Genomic DNA, 15061 nt, shown 5'->3' on the forward strand with positions numbered 1-15061 from the left:
TGGAGATACGTCCATAAACAATGAATGGAATACCGAAAGTTATTTTTCTTCAAAATATCTTGATTACTGTAATGTGCTTATCTCTGAAACAAAATGTTCCCATGAACTCATAACATAATGTTATCAGAAAATGTTGCAATGCAGATAAAAGGCAAAACAATAAAGTGTAAGCTAACATGCTGAATACAGAGACAAGCACACGTTAGTAAAGAAATACACATCCATGTTTTTAAATAAGTAGCAGCATAAGAGCTCAGTGAACACATACAGCTGTTGAAATTGTATGTAATGTTTGTATTGCAGTGATTGATGCACTATTACTGAGTGACGTAGCAGCCAGAATAACAAGTCAAATGGAAAGATAGACATTCCACTGGCTGTTCTCACTGTCATCTAAAATATACTATATTTGTCTATGGACACTTTATCATTGATGACATCACATGTTCACCATATTAATACAATGTATACATTTAAAGAAAAAAAGGAGTAGTGCCCCTTTTAAAAATCTGACGTAACGTGACGCAGATGTCTATCCATATGAAACGCTCTTGTGCCCATCCTCACCCTCACGCGGCAGCCATACAGCGCACCTCCTGCATCCCCCTGGCCCGGCCCCCCCTCTCCTCTCCTCCCCTTCTCCCCGGGTGTGTGAGCCAGCATCAGCGCTCCACCAGCGGAGGAACAACCGCAGGGAGACCATGAGAAGCGAGGCGATGGAAGCGCAGAAGGACTAACGTCACCACGGGGAAAGGGGCACAGGTAAGGCCTGGGCTTGTCATTGAAACCTTCAGTGTCGCTGGACGCGGAGAGTATGGTGCGTCAACGATTTGGAATATCCTTGACGCACTAGAATATACACAAATGGAGTAAGTGTGCAGGAACGTGTGCAGTTTTGTTGTTTGTTTGGACCGTATACGGCAAGGTTGCAGCTGTTTTCTGCTGTGTGTGTTTATTTTGGTGCAGCTGAGTGACGCTGCGCAGTGCGCTCCGGCAGATGTTTGCGTCACGTCCATGTTGTGCATCGATGTCAACGTCATACCGGGGTACACATTTAATCATATGGTGAACGGTAACGCCCCTGACTCCTTCCTGTGGCTCTGTATGGAGAGACCGATCACTGTGTCCTCAACCCAAAGAGAGTGACATCCATGTTTGCAGCCAGGGAGTCGTGACAGGTTTCCATGGTGCTGCAGTTTGACCTTGAAGCAGTTCTGTTTTTCAGGAACACAGGTGCCACCTGACAGAAAACAGAGGCACAGCTCTTTTGTGTGAGGCTTTCAAATGTTGCAGACTGAATACTGCAATAACATCAAGCTTTATCCAATTCCCAGGAGGCTGTGTGGGGTTAGCTCAGTGCTGATTGGATTTACTTTCATATTGAGTAGTAAAGCCTGTTGTACACTATATCCATTTATTTCTGGGTAGACACATGCCCTATTTTGACATTTAATACTGACTAATGGCCTTATAATCTTATTCTCCTGTGCCCTAAAATGCCCAAATATTGTCAGATGTAATGCATATGGATACAGAAAGGTGCACGGAAATGGATTGACTATGAGGCAACACTGACATGTAAAAGGATTCCTCTTTTTAAGTATTTTTACAGTTGTTGTGAGTCCCTATTATAATAATGTTTTGTAACTTTAAACTAGTTTTAGCCTCTTTTGCCCCAGGTAATGTGCCCCTTGAACCATGCATATGAACCTTTACTTATTAATGAGCCCACATACAGTCTGTGCAGTGTGTAAAATGTGAGAGTGAGCAGAGCGGACACTCTATGTCTTTACTGTGGAGACAAAGCTCCGTGTTGTGCTGTCCTTTGTTACAGAACACTTTTGTCCTTTGCAGCATGGCCATCTTGTCAGCAGCAGGCGCCTCCACCCTCAGCCAATGGCAGCTCTCCTCCTGCTCACATTCCACACAAGTGGTCGAGTGACCGTCGCCATGGTGACTTTGCATTTGTTTTCACAGCATGGTGTTTGCTCAATGCGCCCATGGTGGGGAAATCTTCAATTTTGCCATGTGATAAATCTAACCACACTGAATTATTGATCCTGCAGAGGGTAAGGGTCTCACAGGAAGATATGCAACACTTAATTTCAGGTCTTTATTTGTGCTAAATTTCAAAAGACTCCTGCTTGTTGTTTTCCTCCTGAGTGCAGTCCATCCATAAGCCTCCTTTATGAGCTATTGGTTGCATTCTAATCACAACAATTAACTATTTGGCTGCTTTTCCTGCAGGGATAAACAAAACAAAATGTTTCCATCTTATGCAAGTTCTCCCCAATGCCTGCTGGTGTTTCCTGCAGGTGCTCCAGTATCCTCCTGAGACATGCAGTTTAATTTTCACCACAGTCCTTGTAGGTGGGAGTGTGAATGGCTGTCTGGTTCTATGTGTCAGCTCTGTGATTGACTGGCGACTTGTCAAGGTGCCCCCCCACCCCCTCTCGCCCATTGTCATCTGGTCGGCTCCATCTCCCTGCAACCCTCAAGGATAAGCATCCTAGCCATTAAATGAATAGCTTTAGGCCAAACAGTTTCACCTTCAATCTCAGTCGCTAATAGCTGCGTAGCTGTGAGGGAGAGGAACGTGTGGCTGTGTGCATCAGATCTATAAAAATAGCAGTAAGCCTAATTGGATAGTTGACTTATCCTCCATGGAGGCAAGTGGTTCTCATATTTATTACCAACTTTTCCCTTTAAAGAAAAGTAGAACCTGCTTCCCTTGGTTGTATATGTCCTTGAGGTGTGAGCAGGGCATTTAAAGAGTGACCCCCCCCCTTTTTTAAATTGAAGAGTTTGAGGCTGTGGTCAAACAGTGAAAAAAGATCAGAGAAATGTCTGGAAAAGTGATCCTTTGTTTGTTGTTCCTCACATGAACCCTGACTTTAGGGATAAGTTAAACATGTTATACAACCAGTTGGTCCTTGGGGTTTTTAAATGCTTTCCTAGTTTAAAGTGCAGAAGTATTTTATCCTGATTTACAGATTTGGTTCCTTGAGGCCATTGAAAACAAGCCTCAAGGTGAACAAACTAAATGTGCATATTGTTACCTTTTTGTTGACATGGGAAGTATGAAGTTGCCATGCAGCAGATTTGGGGATCATTCAGATCTGTATGTCTGGCCACCTGATGAATGCCAATCCAACACTCTCTCAGATTTTTTGCTGAAATAACTGGTTTGTTACCTGCTGTGTTGATCAGATTTCCATGCAATTATTAGAAGTCAATCAAATACAAATACATTTAAGTGAAAGGGCAGTGGAGTTTTGTGCAGGATTGTGCATTAGTTCATAATGTAACGTACAGGTACAGAGAATATATGCATGTACACAAGCTATGAAAACCCTTCTAAGGGACAACATGGGTAAAAAATGACCCGTATTGACATACAATGTTATTTCATGCATGGCTGACTGTTTCTTAGCTATATTTTTGGAAATCAATTAATTTAATTATTTAATATTCCAAGTATTCATTTAATATCTTGTTTTTGATCAAAAATGACCCATGTACGCAAGTGTGATAAAAATGATAAAAAAGCATACTATAATAATAATAATTATGTTATAAATAATTATTTTAGGACTGATTTGGACCAAACAGTACATGTGGCTGGGTGGTGTGTGCATTTAGTATTTTTAGCCCACATCTTTCCATTGCCCCTGTAATGTGCTTTTGGAGGTGGGGCGTGCTCTCCATGCGTCTCTTTATTCACTATATAGACAAAAGCATTGGGCCACATATACACATTACACCTACAGGACCTTCTATGACATCCCTTTCCAAATTATTATGCATTAATATGAAGTTGGTCCCCCTTTGCAGCTATAACAGCTTCCACTCTTCTGGGAAGGCTTTCTACAAGATTTTGGAGTGTGTTTGTGGGAACTTTTGCCCATTCATCCAGAAGAGCATTTGTGAGGTCAGACACTGATGTTGGAAGAGAGGGTCGGGCTCGCAATCTCCGTTCTAGTTCATCCCAAAGGTGTTCAATGGGGCTGAGGTCAGGGCTCTGTGCGGGCCAGTCAAGTTCTTCCACACCAAACTCACCCAACCATGCCTTTATGGACCTTGCTTTGTGGGGCACAGTCATGCTGGAACAGAAAAGGGCCTTCCCCAAACTGTTTCCACAAAGTTGGAAGCATAGAATTGTCCAAAATGACTTGGTAAGATGAAGCATTAAGATTCCCCTTCACTGGAACTAAGGGGCCTAGGCCAACCCCAGAAAAACAACCATAGCATTATCCCTCCTCCGACCAACTTTACAGTTGGCACAACGCAGTCAGGCAGGTAACGTTCTCCTGGCATTCACCAAACCCAGACTCGTCCATCAGAGGACAGATGGAGAAGCGTGATTGGCCACTCCACAGAACACGTTTCCACTGCTACAGAGTCCAGTGGTGCTTTACACCACTCCATCCAACACTTGGCATTGTGCTTGGTGATGTAAGGCTTGATGCAGCTGCTCTGCCATGAAAACCCATGAAGCTCCCACAGTTTTGGTGCCGATATTAATATATATTAATGCCAGAGCTGGTTTGAGTCAGCAGAGCTTTAGCCATTTGTACGCACTATGCCCCTCAGCCTGTGCCACCTCTGTGTTCTCAGCTTGCATGTGTAGGTGCGAACCATCTGATCCATTGTGTCCACTCCTGATTTGCTTTTGTTATAGTACTGGATCACTTCTGGTTTCTTCTTTACACTGTTCTATCTCACACATGCTCCGCCCTCTACTGGACTCTATGGGTACTATTCTCATCAATGATACGCAAGCTTTCACACACTGAAGTTGTATAAACGTAGCCGGCCAATCAGGGCGAGCCTACCTGAATGCGCGCGCATATAAGGCAGCTACACCTCCTGACTGTCATCCTTTTCTCTACAGCGAGCAGGACAACACCTGACAGAGAAAAGTAAAACGTTTGAAAGAAGAAGAAAGAAGTTATCATACCTTCATGGAGTCGCCACTTCTAGAGACCCGGGCCTGTCCTTCGTGCCCTGGCATAATAGCGGGCGCCGATCCCCACCACCTCTGCTTCGAGTGTTTGGGGGACCAGGATATGGCCGAGGCGGTGCCATTTCAGCGGGGCGGATAGCTCCGTTTTCCGGGGAGGAGGATGATGAGGACTTCTCGTTGGCGGGCACTTCCGGGTCCGGCGTCCATGGAAGTCCACCGCCCAGGTCTGTCCGCCAGGACTTCCCCCTGGTGATGACCATGGCGGCAGAGCGTGTAGGGCTACCGCTCCCCCACCACTGCCCCCGAAACCGGTGAGCCGCCTCCGCCTGGGGTTCTACGGCCCGGTCCGCCCGGCGTAGCCAGCCTTCGTTTCGTTTGGCGGAGGAGGGCCACCAGAGAGTACCACAGCTTCTTAGCTGTGGCTCCACAGCTCCTTGCATGTCCCCTAAAACACAGTTTTATGGGGAATGGAAGCTCAGCTGTGTACTGACAGAATGGGTGGACAGGATACTACGACTGGGTTACTCACTACGCAGTTGTAAACTCCAGTAAAGGAGGCAGCCAGTGGGCGCGCGCATGTGAGTGTGATAAACCGCTGGAAGTGCTGTCAAGTTTTGTTTTATTGTAAAATGCCTTTTATGCTGCTGTAACAAAAACAATTTCCCAATTTGGGATCAATAAAGTACGATCTATCTATCTATCTATCAAAGCGCTATGCGGGTGCAGGGACATTAGGGCCAGCGTGTTGTTGTCAGAAAACACACCTCGCCTAGTGTAATAGCTCCGATTAATGCATTCACCGTCTGTGTGAAGACGGCATTATGACGGAGCACCGGGGGGTGCTGCGGGAGTGTGCGCATCTCTCCCAGATGAGCTGAACAGTTTTTTTGCACGCTTTGAGAGCAGCCAGGCTGTGGAGGTACAGAGGGACCAGGAGCCAGAGCCCTGCCCTTTTGTTTTAAACAGGGCAGATGTGTGTAAATCCTTTAAAAGGGTTAACCCACACAAGGCTCCTGGACCTGATGGCATCCCTGGCCGTGTTCTCAGGGTGTGTGCAGTTCAGCTGGCAGAGGTGTTCACAGACATCTTCAACAGGTCCCTGCTGCAGTCTGTAGTCCCCACATGTCTTAAACACTCCACTATCGTTCCTGTCCCCAAAAAGACAATAATCACCTGCCCCAACGACTACCGCCCAGTAGCACTCACCTCCATCATAATGAAGTGCTTTGAGCGGTTAGTCAAATCATTCATCACCTCCTCCCTCCCTGACTCTCTGGACCCCCTGCAGTTTGCCTACAGAGCAAACAGGTCCACAGACGACGCCATAGCCCTCACCATCCACACTGCCCTCTCACACCTGGACCCGAAGAACAGGAACACATATGTGAGAATGCTGTTCATTGACTACAGTTCAGCATTCAATACCATTGTGCCCTCCAAGCTGGCCATCAAGCTCAGAGAGCTCGGGCTCAACAGCGCCCTCTGTGACTGGATCCTGAACTTCCTGACGGGCAGACCCCAGGCAGTGTGGGTGGGAAACATCACATCCTCCACCCTGATTCTCAACACCGGTGCCCCTCAAGGCTGCGTGCTCAGCCCTCTCCTCTACTCCCTGTTCACTCACGACTGCGTGGCCACACACAGCTCCAACACCATCGTGAGGTTTGCTGATGACACTACCGTCATCGGCCAGATCACAGACGACGACGAGACGGCGTACAGAGAGGAGGTCGAAAACCTGACATCTTGGTGCCAGGATAACAACCTCCATCTCAACATCAGCAAAACAAAAGAGCTGATTGTGGATTACAGGAAGCAGCAGGGAGAGGGACACGCCCCCATCGCCATCAATGGGACTACGGTGGAGAGAGTCAGCAGCTTCAGGTTCCTTGGGGTCCACATCACTGAGGACCTGACATGGACTCTTCACACCACCACCATCACCAAGAAAGCTCGACAGCGGCTCTTCTTCCTCCGTAGGCTGAGGAGGTTCAAAATGGATTCCAGGATACTCTGCAACTTCTACAGGTGCACCATAGAGAGTATCCTGACTGGCTGCATCACGGCCTGGTACGGCAGCTGCACCGACCTCAATCGTAAGGCTTTACAGAGGGTGGTGAAAACTGCACAGTACATCACCAGGACGGAGCTGCCATCCATGGAGGACCTTTACTCCCAGCGGCTCAGGAAGAAATCCCTACGGATTATCAACGACCCCCATCACCCCAGCCACAAACTATTCTTTCTGTTGCCGTCTGGCAGACGTTACCGCAGCATCCTGGCATAAACAAAAAGATTCTGAGACAGTTTCTTCCCGCGGGCAGTGAGACTGTTAAACAATTGAACTGCTGAAACAATTCCAAAACATTAATCTGCTAATTAGTAATATATATCTAATATCCAATATATATCATTCCAATAACTTGTATATGTGACCTGCTCTATCGAAATCAGTCGCATTGACCCGAAGACACATTTTGAGTTGTATACACTGTTGGAAAGAGGAGATTCCTAGCTTTCTAATGATATCAATATTGTTTTTGTACTCCAAATATTAAGCAAAATATGTCACATTATATAATGACTGTCACCGAGTCATCATTTTGAGAAAAAGGCCTTCAAAGTTTCCTCTTCTCTGGAATCCATCGATCTGATTGATTATTAGCGGAGCAAATGATCAAAAATAGTCCGGAGGGAAAATATTTCTGTTTGGATTACTGGTCTGGGGGAAGCTTGCGAGTGTGTGTGTGAATGTGTGTGTGTGTGTGTTTGTGTATTTTTGCGTTTGTGTATATTGTGTTTGTTTCCCGGGGAAAACACTCACGAGAAACACCGGCTGTTGTTATGCTTGCTGTGACGTTAAATTACTCCGTTCTCCGCTTGTAAATATGCCGTTACAAGCTTCATAGTTGTATTTATCATCTAAATTTGCCGAAACAAGTTTAATATTCTGAAAGCCAAGACTTTGTTTAATTGAAATCAGATGAAAACAAACTGTAACGGACCCTGCCGTGTTATCTATGATTACTATATGCCTTACATTCATAATTTCAGCCGGAGGGAGGGGGAGCTGCGCTACGGAAGAGCAGATTGCGAGCGAGAGGTGCCTGTCATCTTCCCTTCACAAGCTTCACAAATGTATTTATCGTGTGATTTTGGAAATAAAAGTTTCATATTCTGAAAGCCAAGACTTTGTTTATTTAAAATCAAACAAAACACCCGAACCCCGAAAAAATTGTTTTTTACGCAAATCCACGTTTATTTTTAAATGAGCCGTTACGACTTCCGACTGATTTCGATAGAGCGGGTCACATCTAGACTCGTACTGCACTATTCCACATACTCACTTTATTTTAGAACTATTTTTCTTTTTGTATTACTTTTACTATCTGTATTATTATTATGTTGTATTGTTGGAGAAGCCTGTGACATAAGATTTTCAACGACATAATTACTCTGTAGCTATGTTAGTTTGACAATAAAGAACCTTGAACCTTGAGCGCGCGGCCCCGCGAGAGCGTGCCGCGGTGTATTCAAGGACCTCAGTAGAAAATCGGCCCTTTCTGTGTCAGCCCCCCATGGGCCAAACTTCCTTTTATGGAAGGATTGGCGGCGGAGTGGGCCACCAGAGAGTACCACAGCTTCTTAGCTGCGGCTCCACAGCTGCTTGCATGTCCCCTAACACAGTTTTATGGGGAATGGAAGCTCAGCTGTGTACTGACGGAGTGGATGGACAGGACACTGAAACTGGGTTACTCACTCCAGTTTTTGCAGCGTCCCTCCTCCATTCAGGGGCATAATAGAGGCAAATCTATCATCCCAGGAGGAGATAGGTTTCCTTTCAACAGAGATTCAGGCCCTGTTGCAAAAACAGGCTGTGTCTGTTGCAGAGATGGAGTACTCGAGTCCTGGACTCGGACTCGAGTGCCGATTTGCGGGACTCGTGACTCGACTCGGACTCGCGCACTGATTGACGCGACTCGGACTTGGACTCGTGAATTCTCGCGCACGGTGACTCGTGACTCGACTCGGACTCGCGCACAGATTGACGCGACTCGGACTTGGACTTGTGAATTCTTGCCCACGATGACTCGGACTCGACTTGTACATTGACGCTCCGACTTGGACTCGGACTTGAGCAAGTTTTCTCTGGAGTCTGATGTCCTCTATCCTGGCGTGTGCACCTGCGAGGCGAGTTCACGTACTGGGCCCCCGCTATTCCAGTCTAGAGATGTCCAGAGACACACCCCACATTGTGCTGTATGCTTTCACACATTCTGCTTCCACATTGGGAAAGAGCAGCGCAAAATGCTCGTTATGAGGAAAAAAGATTGAAGAGAAGGCTCCATAACACATTACTCTAAGGATCGAGTTCAGACATATAGGCTGTCTTGAACACTATCATCCGAGTAATGTGATCTAATCAATAAATAAAGATTCAGCCGATAACACGAAAGCACATGGCTACTTAACATGCAGAATGTCGACATTTTGCATGCTAAGTAGCCATGTGCTTTCTGGGGCTTAATCTTTATTGATAGAATTTAAACATTCACTATAATAATTGTAGTGTCCCCGGCTGAATGATGGTCACTCTCCAACTGATGGTATCTGTTTATTGCACACCCTTGCTTTTATACAATCATTACCAACGCTTCTGCCCTTATCAGCCAGGTGCTAAAAACCCAATGTAACTATTTAGTATATGTTAATTTATTCGTTATCTATCCGTCATTATACATGTGTGTTTACACTGCTCCGTTGTCCATTGACTTCCGGTAAAAGTTCCTTCAAAATAAGAGTCCCGATCTTATTACTATCAAAATAAAAGTGCAAAACGAAAACTTTACCATATAACAAATATAATCACTTCTCTAAAAGGTAACTAATTTTAAATATAGTTAGAAGGTCATTTACAATAATATAAATAATAATAATAATATTAATATGAATATTATTAATAAGCTTTATATTTGTATAGCACCTATTACAAGAATTGTAGTCAAACTCGCTTCACAGCAGTTCAATGGACACATTCAAAATCAAATCAAATCAAGTTTTATTTATAAAGCACATTTAAAAGCAATTTTTGGTCGAGCCAAAGTGCTGTACATGTAATAAAAACACATTACTACAATCACAATAAAAGACAATAAATTACAACAGATATATATAAAAAATAAAAATAAAACACAAGGAAAAGTGCTGGAGGAGTTCAGCTATATAGGCCGGAGCCAGCCCATTTAGTGCTTTAAAAACAAATAAAGGATTTTAAAATCAATTCTGAACCAAACTGGAAGCCAGTGTAGTGAGGCCAGAATTGGGGTGATGTGGTCACGCTTTTTGTGGCCAGTCAGCAAACGTGCAGCTGCGTTTTGGACTAGCTGCAGGCGTTTAATTGAGGCCTGGTCCATACCCACATACAGAGCGTTGCAATAGTCCAGTCTTGAGGTAACAAAGGCGTTAATAACCCTTTCTAAGTCATTAAAAGATAAATACGACTTGCTTTTGGCCAATAGTCTTATTTAAAAAAAGCAGGATTTGACTACAGTGCTGACCTGCTTGTCGAATTTAAAAGTGCTAGTGAAGGTCACTCCAAGGTTCATGACCGAGGGGAGGATGTTTTTTTTTGAGAGAGCCCAGAATATCAACCGGAGAGGCTGGAGGTTGGGGTCCAAAAAAGATGACCTCAGTCTTGCTCTCGTTGAGGTTGAGAACGTTTTTGCTCAGCCAGGATTTTATCTCTGTTAAGCAGTCCATCAACTGCTGTAGTGAGTGTTTGACATTTGCTTTTAGAGGCAGATATATCTGTACATCGTCGGCGTAGCAGTGGAAGGGAATATTATGTTTTGTGAGAATTGAACCTAGGGGCAGTATGTACAGTAGAAAAAGGATGGGGCCCAGAATCGAGCCTTGGGGAACCCCACAGGTAAGAGGGGCTTTGGCAGAGGAGAAGGCACCTAGCTGTACCGAGAAGCTACGGTCTGTCAGGTAGGACCTGAACCATGTAAGGGCAGAGCCTGTGATGCCAGCGGACTGTTCAAGCCGTGACAACAGGATGCTATGGTCCACAGTGTCAAAGGCAGCTGTCAGGTCTAACAGCACCAAGACAGCGGAGCTACCTGACATACATTAGTACATTAGTATAACATGACAGGATAAAAGCAATGTAGAGGAGCTATAGCTACATTTCAACAAATATATCCACTAAGATTAATACATGAAGACTTGTGACTCTGACTTGACTTGGACTCTTCTTGGGTGACTCGGACTTGGACTCGGACTCAAACACAGGTAATGATGACTCGGACTCGACTCGGACACTCCTTAGGTGACTCTGACTTGGACTCGGACTCGAACACAGGTAATGATGACTCGGACTCGACTCGGACACTCTTTGGGTGACTCGGACTTGGACTCGGACTCGACTCCAACTCTCCCTAGGTGACTCGAACTTGGACTCGGACTCGAAAAGTGGGGACTCGAGAGTGACTTGGACTCGTGAATTGGTGACTTGACTACAACACTGGTCTGTTGTGCACTCTCAGGACAGAGAAAAGGGGCTTTACTCCATGTACTTCCTGGTTCCCAAGAAGACAGGAGAATTCAGACCCATTCTGGATCTTCGCAGCCTGAATCAGCACATTGCCTGCAAAAAGTTCCATATGTTAACCATAAAACAATTACTGGAACTAGTGCAGCCGGGCGATTGGTTCACAACCATCGACCTGAAGGACGCTTACTTTCATGTTGAAATTGCTCCAAAACACAGAAAGTATTTGCGTTTTGCCTTCCAGGGGATAGCCTACGAGTACAACAGACGGCTACTTCCTATCCCCACGCACGTTCAGCAAATGTGTGGCCACAGCGCTTCAGCCGCTTCGCGACCATGGCATGAGGGTTTTCTTTTATCTGGACGACCTCATAGTCATGGCCAGGTCCAGGGAATGGGAAATGTTCCACACAGCCCAATTGATCCTACACCTAACCAAGTTGGGTTTTGCGGTCAATTGGAAGGAGAGCAGTCCCATACCTCACCAGCAGGTGGAGTATCTGGGGATTTTGCTCGATGCAGGCAGACTATGTGCCACCCTGTCAGAGAGCAGACAGCCATCCCTGCTTCGGGTAGTTTGCAGACTGCGACAGGGGGCAACGGTGACGGCTTTGACCATCATGCAGACTCTGGGTCTCATGGCGGCTGCTCACCTCGTGGTACCGCTGGGGTTACTGCATATGCGTCGCCTGCAGAGGTGGTTTGCCGGCCTTCATTTAGATCCCAAGAGGCACAAACAACGTCTGGTGACCATCCCCCCCTCAGTGGAGGGCAACCTCCGATACTGGGGGTCCCCAAAGCATCTGCGGTGTTCACAGATGCATCCGTGACAGGATGGGGGGGGACCTGCCTAGAGAGAGCTATAGGTGGTGGCTGGCCTCTGACAGCACCACATGTGCTGGTGAGGAGCGACAACCGCACCACAGTGGCGTACATCAACAGGCAGGGCGGAGTCCGCTCCGCCACCTTGTTGAGCACAGCGGAGAACCTGTGGTTGTGGGCCTCAGAGAATGTGTTGTCTCTGAAGGCCCTCCACATCCCGGGGCGGGAGAACAGGGGGGCCGACCTCATGTCGAGAGGCGGGCCCCTGCCAAACAAATGGATGATCTGGGCCCAGTTCGGGAAAGCGGAGGTGGACCTGTTCGCCAACCTGCGCAACAGCCACTGTACCCTATGGTTTTTCCTGGCTCGGCAGGACAATCCACCTTTGGGGGTGGACGCGTTTGCACCCGAGCCATGGCCAAGAAAGCTACTCCACGCCTTTCCACCGCTGCGTCTCATTCTCCCCCTCCTGTAGAGGGTGAGACGAGAACGATTGTCAGTCATCCTGGTAGGCCCAGGTCGCCGCTCGGCGCCGTGGTACGCGGAGGTGACACAGATGATGGTGGGCCAGCCCTGGACGGTTCCTCAGGTCTGGGGGGCGTTGTCTCAGGAAGCAGGTGGCGTTACCCACTCTGGGCCAACCTCTCCAGGCTTGGAGAGGGACAGGCTGAGACGGGGTGGACTGTCTGACAAGGTTATTCAGACTATCCAGGCAGCAAGAGCAGGATCCACCACAGCCTGTTACTGGACGAAGTGGTTGGGATTCCAGCGGTGGTGTGAAGAAAGGAGTCTAGAGCCTCTATCCTGTACGTTGGGCTCTATTCTGTCCTATTTACAGATACTGGTGGACAGGGGTCTTGTTCATTCCACAATTAAAGTGTATGCAGCAGCCATCTTGTCCTGCCATGAGGGATTTGGCGGCCGGTCAGCCTTTAGTCAACCGCTTATGGCGCGTTTTTTTGCAGGGGGTCAGGAGACAGCGCCCAGTGGTGCATGTCTCCACCCCGCAATGGGATCTGCCGTTGGTGCTCGAGGCTTTGGTCACAGAACCATTTGAGCCTCTGGAGCTCTCCTCCCTGAAGGTGCTATCATTGTAAACAGCTTTGCTGCTTGCCTTGACTTCAGCCAAGAGAGTGTGCGAGCTGACCACTCTGTCGGTGCACCCGAGTTGCCTTTTGATTCGGGGTGACCGTAGCGGGGCGACACTCAGACCGAACCCCTCCTTTGTTCTCACGAACCTAAGGAGTTCGTTCAGGTCGAGGGCTATACAATTAGACGGCTTTAGTCTTCCACCCCATACTGGGGACAGGGAGGCTGAATTGCACCTCCTCTGCCCAGTTTGTGCGCTGGCATGTTATGTAGGGCACACGGCTTCCATTAGGCGCACTGAACGGCTGTTTCTGTTTGTGTCTTTTCATCGTCTGTGCTTGCTGGGGCAACACAGGACTGGTGCAGGGGGGGGGGGCTGTGGGTCAGTTGGCTGTATCTGACCCCCCTTGGACATAATGCACTTATGTTTTCCCATGCTCCTTAGGGACCCGGGAAACATGGTGCGCAGTAAGCCCCATACAGGGCTGGAAGACTCTCCCCGCCTGCCTTCCCCACTACGGTCCATGCACACTCTACACAAGGTAAGCGTGTGTGAGTGTGGGGGACATAGTACACTTACGTTCTCCCCATGCTCCTTAGGGACCTGGGAAACGTAGTGCGCAGTGTATAGTCACTTGCGCTGGCACCTGCAGGGTGGAGCTATGGGCTTATTCAGACCAATTAGGCTCTACCCAGCCAAGTAAGCTGCGGCCCCGACTTCTCCACAGTCACAACCGGATGATAGGAAGTTGGGGTGCGGTGGCTGTTAACCAAAGGCCGGTCAGGGGCAGTGTGGTGGGTCGATGTTGTAGGGCGACAGGGCGTTTATCCATCGGGGCTCCACACACTGTACCCATATCCTGTGTGAGATAGAACGGGGGGTTATGTATTGTAACCCTAGTTCTATAAGCACAGGTGGAGCTCTACCTAGGGGCCCTGTCTTTCCTATGCCGCTCGCTGAAGAGGGTGTAGGATGACAGTCAGGAGGTGTAGCTGCCTTATATGCACGCGCATTCAGGTAGGCTCGCCCTGATTGGCCGGCTACGTTTTATACAACTTCAGTGTGTGAACGCTCGCGTATCATTGATGAGAGTAGTACCCATAGAGTCCAGTAGAGGGCTCCGCCTGTGCTTATAGAACTAGGGTTACAATACGTAACCCCCCGTTGTCATCCACTGCTCTGTCATCATGCATGGTGCTCAGGAGGACAACAGCCTTCCCCTTCTTTTGCACATAGTTCACCATGGTCATGTTGCCACTGAATCCAAATTCTTATTCTATGCTTCTCCCTCAATTTGGATGGCCTCATGACAGGCGGTATGTCCGTCTTGTTCTGGCAAAGGGTCTCCACAATGGTCAGGTTCTTCTCAAGGAGCTTTTCAGCCAGAGGGATACTGGCGAAGACGTTTTCCATGATGTTGCGATATATAATAATCGTACACGAGCAGCATTTGGCCAGTTCCTTCTGTTTAATTGGACATAGACATGAACTCTCTTCCTCACAGGGTAATGGATGACAAGGTAATGTTCAAATATGATGTACAGTTATCTTTCACAAGATATCAAATATCTCCTTAAAGGTGGGGTAGGTAATTTTGGAGAAACCAGCTCGAGTGTGCTAGAATTTGAAA

The 15061-nt window shown here is 47.3% G+C and overlaps 1 protein-coding gene across 2 annotated transcripts in view; it reads left to right on the forward strand.

The window, feature by feature from the left end:
* Positions 1-599: 599 nt before the first annotated feature.
* Positions 600-15061, forward strand: part of snphb (syntaphilin b) — a 41506-nt gene continuing 27044 nt past the window's right edge. For both annotated transcript variants that reach the window (XM_034144659.1, XM_034144660.1), the window contains exon 1: positions 600-762. The gene's annotated coding sequence lies outside the window, so the exon portion shown is untranslated. The remainder of the gene's footprint in view (positions 763-15061) is intronic.

Source organism: Trematomus bernacchii, unplaced genomic scaffold (genome assembly GCF_902827165.1).
Source record: "Trematomus bernacchii unplaced genomic scaffold, fTreBer1.1, whole genome shotgun sequence".
NCBI lineage: Eukaryota > Metazoa > Chordata > Actinopteri > Perciformes > Nototheniidae > Trematomus > Trematomus bernacchii.